Below are 5,787 nucleotides of genomic sequence, written 5' to 3'. Positions count from 1 at the left end.
CAGCAACGTAGCCAAATAAACAATTTCTTTACATCAAACAAATGAAAAAAAGGTAGATCTTCTTTATTACTAAAGCCTACAATCACTTTACAGCGTGGTTTGCGAGAAATGACAACAAACAAATGTCAGACCCGAAATGAAACTGAATTTCACAAAAACGACAAAAAAATAAAATAAAATAAAATAAAATAAGATAAAAAAAAAGAAATTCGATTGGAAGTGCTTCATCCGTTCATCCGTGCAGCATGGCTGATTTCTTAATATGGGTCATTCAAGGATATGACTCATCTGCATGAATGCTCGATCTAAGACACGTTTGTATGAGTGTGGGAAGGTATTGCTTATTTTATTTTTTTATTATTGTTCATGGAGATGTGTGGAAGAGACTAAAGACAGACAACGCACATGTTCACGCTTGCGGACATAAAGTTACGACGAAAATCATAATTTTGTTCTACCAAACAGCCGTAAAAATAGGTACACACTTGTAAACAGAGGTTCACGTCCGTAAACTATGGTTGATGGCAACCCAATTATCCAGTAATTACGATATTGGTCGAAAAATAAGATTATCGAATTTATATACCTATATTTTCGAGCAAAAAACATAGGATAACAGGCGTAAACCATAGTTTACACTCTTGAACGCATGTTTGCGGTCGATAAACTAGGTTTCTCGATTGTTTCCGTTTACGACCGAAAATTATAGTTTTGTTCGAGAAACCTAATTTTTCGAACGTAAAACCATAATACACGAAGGTGACCCTATGTTTACGACCGTAAACTTGGGTTTACAAGCGTGAACCTACGTTTACGAGCGTGAACTATGGTTTACGACGTTTTGCTATGTTTTCTGTCGGAGATATAGGTTAGTATTCGAAAAGCATACTTTTACGTTCGAAAATCCTGGTTAATCGTTAATCCTAGTTTTTCGACGGTGAATCTGTGTTCACGTAATGTTTGGATAATTTGAGTGTCATGCACGTATAGAATCTATTCATTAACATACAGTAATCGAACGATAATTTGATATTTGTAAACAAACGCAGTCGGCCGTATTATTTACCAGTTTATGTAAATCACATAGAGACGATATGGATTAGTATCTCAAACTGAGACTCGATGAACAAAGTATTGTATTAGCGTTAGGCCACTAGGTATGACACCCGAGATGCAGAAAAAAAAAAGAGTTCGATACTGGGTTGAAGTAAACTTTTTTTTAAACTTTTTTTCAGCATAGATACAATACCGGGTTTTCCACTGGCTTTGAAAATACATCTAATACGGTAATACAGCATACACGGGTTTTTCTAGAATATCCATTTATACCGAATCAGTAATGTAGGTACAGTACCCCCATATTATACACTAACCTATTATTCCATAGCTCGGAATAGCGAACATTGAAAAGGCTTCTGATGAGCGATTTCATTATTCTATGGATTCTAGGAAGATCTAAAGGTTCATTGTAATTTTGAAATGATGATAATATAAAAAAAAAAGATAAGAAAAGAGAAGACAAACTGAGAATCAAACTGAAATAAAACAAAAATAAAGCAAGACTACATCATTTCCTTAGAAAATTAACCTCTTGCGAGTTTCGAACTCGTGCTATTTTTCGCACTGCATTGAAAACCGACAGCTTAGCCGCCTGAGCCAGTTCGCCATTCAAGTAAAGTAATTTTTACTTGACAAGTATCATAAGAATGACTATCTACTTTACAGTGATAACTGACCAACCTAAATTATCATTCTTAGACTCGCCTGACATTTTCGCGCCATTTTTATTATCGTTGGCCGACTGTAACTTCTAAGTTGTCTTTGTATCAATAAAAATAAATAAAAAACGATTCCTACCCATTTACAGCGGGGTTATTTTGTTGCATTTTCCCCTGTCGAGTTGGTTTTCATCGAAAACAAATTTCAGATTTAGGCAATCAAAATCTGCTTTCACTTTCACCGATATAGCTTTATCGGTGCTTGGGACACATGTCATGTAATTTTAGCCTGCATATGATTTTGAAGTTCAGGGCTCTCGTGATTGGTTAAGGTAGTTGAAAAATCATTTACATCTCACCGATGCCGGTTTGAGCCTCACTCGTGGCGTTGAATTCTTCATGTGAGGAAGCTATCAAGCTGGCTTACGAATGGTCGTATGGTGCCCGCTCTTGATGAAATAATACACAGAGTGTCACCTGGGTTCTTCCTCTACCATCAAAACTGAAAAATCTCAATATAGACCTTTCTACAAACGCTCGTTTGCTTTGATTTTTAAGCGCATGCGCTCTTTACGTGTGGCAAAAGAACTCTCAACGATAAGAAAACCTACATTAAATTATCATACCATTACAAATTAATTTGCCACTATAAAGATAATTCCAGTCAAGTAATTTATCATACAATATATTTTGATTAAAGACATGTATGTTTTTATTCATATCTTACCTGAAAAACCTGCTTTATTCTTATTTTCGTCAGAAAAGAACAAGCATTTCCAGTCTATTTCCACACATCATACACATATAAAACTTGTTCCTTGCAATTAAAAATGTCATACATTTAATTAGTATTTTTAAGTATATCGATCTATTTTTCCCACAGGTTCATATAGTTGTTGGATATATTTCATTCCGACTTAAATGGCATCTTCATACTTGGAGGACGCGGCTCCATGTCACAGAAGTTGCTGTTTTAAGTGATCTACCGGAAATCATTACGTAACTACTACGCAAATGACATGGTAAAAGACAGGACACCCAGGTAATCAAGACCCTTTCGAGGGTGACCCCTAATTAGAGCGGATCATAAACTTCAATGAAGCACATATAAGATGGCTTTGATATGATATATACTTTAATGCTTTCCGTCAACAATGTCATAATATAAGAACGCACTCGGATTAATATATCATGTGGCGGAGCTGTTTTTCGAATCAAAAACATGTGCATTTCTAGTATTTTAAAATCTATAGGAATGTATACTTTGGGACTTTAATGGACATTTCCTTTTAAAACGATGAAAGCGTAGTTACAACAAAATATAATTTGTAACATATGAATCAAATCAAGGGCTATATAACAACATATACTGATACTATTTATCTTTCTATACAGCTGGACTCCCCTCACGGGTATAATAGCCGGGTTGCGCGTCACAACCAGATAAAAGTTGGTTTAAAAGCAGTGAAAGGAAGGCTTCAAAAATGCAGATAGTGAGAGAGAAGATAAAAGTGTGAAAGTGTTAAGTAAGATGAAATATTCACAAGTTAAAAGGGGTTAAAAACATCCGCTTTGTGAGGGGTGGTAAGAGAGGACCGAGGGGTCAAGATATCGTTTGAACACCTCAAGGTCAGGTTTGAGTCAGTATGGACTTGACGGAAGGAGAGTTCATGCATATGCCGCGACATTCTCACAGGCCTTTCTAAGTAAGATGGAACTGGTACCGCAACTAAACCATACATGATCTTATAAAACATGATCAGTCGGGCTAGGTCACGTCTGTCCTGTAAACTCTGCCAACCCAACTCGTTCCGCATGCTGGTGACACTGTCATAGGTAAAATAATTATTTTTAACCCATCTAACTGATCTTTTTTGAACTTTTTCTAATTTATCAATGTTGGTATCTGTGTGGGGGCTCCAGACTGTAGAGGCATACTCTAATTGTCTTACCATGGTCTTATAGGCTGTTTCCTTAATATGTTGGTTTGTAGTCTGGATATTTCTACGTAAAAATCCTAATGTTTTGTTTGCATTGGATGTTATTTGCTCTATGTGTTGATTCCCTGAAAGGTCTTCAGATATATTGACTCCAAGATATATTGCACTGGGTACTGATTCTAATGTTTGGCCATGTAAGGTGTAATTGAATTGAATTTTGTATTTGGTACTTTTAGATATAGGAATAACAACACACTTGCTTGGATTGAACTCCATCTCCCAGGCATCCTCCCACAACACAAGTGTATCTAGATCCTGTTGGAGAATGGAACAGTCTTGCTTGTTGTTGATCACAAGGTAAACGGCAGTGTCATCAGCAAAAAGACGGACCTGTGAAGAGAGAGAGATTCAGAAAGATCATTAATATAAAGAAGAAAGAGAAGAGGACCAAGTACTGAACCTTGGGAGACCCCTGATGTAACCGGGACTTGTTTTGATGATTCTCCACCCAAGACGACTTGCTGAGTTCTGCCTATGAGAAAAGAATGAATCCAGTTGATGGTGACGGTGTTAACACCATGTTCCTGAAGTTTAAAGAGAAGTTTTAGGTGAGAACCTTTATCGAATGCTTTACTAAAGTCAAGGAGAATAAAGTCGGTTTGTTGTCCAAAGATGAGGTTTCTGGCTAGATGGTCCACAATCTGAAGAAGCTGAGTCTCACAAGAGCGGCGTTCTCGAAAACAGTGCTGCAAGTCATATAAGATATTATGTTTATTAAAATGAGCTGAAAGGTTTGATGCTACGATGTGCTCTAAAAGTTTACAAGAGATACACGTTAGTGAAATGGGACGATAGTTAGCAGGGTCCTCTTTGTTTCCTTTCTTAAAGATTGGAACAACGTGGCTGATGTCTAAATATCTGGGAGTTTACCGGAGTTTAAGGATTTCTGAAATATGAGCTGCAAAATAGGAGAAATTTCATGTTTATGAGTTTTGAGAACGACAGGCTTGATGTTGTCTGGGCCCGCTGCTTTATCAGGAGAGAGGTTGGAGAGTAGCTTCTGCACCCCGTTGACACTGATGGAAATCTCTGGCATATCTGGGAATTTCCTGAAAAATGAAGAGATACAGGAGGACATGTTGCGGGCAGCTGAAAGGCAAGGCTGAGAGAGCGTTAAAGGGGACATGGGAGTAAAAACAGATTGGAATTGTTGATTCAAGATGTTTGCCTTGTCTTTGTCATCGGACTTAGTAGATTTGTCGAAAAGAGATGCTATGCCAGTAGCGTCTTGTTTGGCATTCTTGATGAGGCTGAAAAGTTTCTTAGAATTGAATTTTTTAGTATTAATGTTGTCTAAATCTTCAGGTTCTTCCTTGTTTCCTAAAATATATTCAAGGTAATTATTATATGAAATCTTGATTTGACATTTAATTTCGTGCTTCAAATTGAGGAAGGCTGTTCTGATCTTGCTACTCTTATCTCTCCTGGATTTAAGATATAATTTATCGCGTCGCCTCATCAAACGTTTGATGGACTGCGTAATCCAGGGTAGTGATCTCTTGCCGCTGATCCTCTTGGATGGGGCGAATTTGGATATGCCCTCCTTAATAGCATCTGAAAATAGTAACCAAAGTTCATTTACATTTTAGAGTGGTGATTTTGAAGGATGTTATATTTGACTTGACCAATGTATTCTTTAAAACCATCCCAGTCAGCCTTTCTATCTGATACAATTCTCTTTTTTCTATTTCTTATATTTACATGCTGGATCATTTTCATATCAAAAACGTATCGTGCGCAGGACAGACCTGGGGTCAATTACTTTAAAATGTAATTAATTAAATTACAATTACATTGAGAAATGTCCAATTAAATTACAATTACATTGAGAAATGTCCAGTTAAATTACAATTACCAATTTCCGTAATTTAGTAGAATAATTATGCATAAACTCGAATTCCACAGAGAGTAGAACAGATAAAAAGTTCAAGACTTAGTGTAAAACACATTGTTGGGGAGTAACCTGTAGAAGTAGAGGTTTCTTATTTTAGTAGTCTGTAACCAGAAAATTTTGTATGATGACATCGTTATAATATATTGAGACGAACATTATACCACACCGTAATAAA

Source organism: Mercenaria mercenaria, chromosome 16 (assembly GCF_021730395.1).
Source record: "Mercenaria mercenaria strain notata chromosome 16, MADL_Memer_1, whole genome shotgun sequence".
Taxonomy (NCBI): domain Eukaryota; kingdom Metazoa; phylum Mollusca; class Bivalvia; order Venerida; family Veneridae; genus Mercenaria; species Mercenaria mercenaria.
This window is presented reverse-complemented; position numbering follows the sequence as displayed.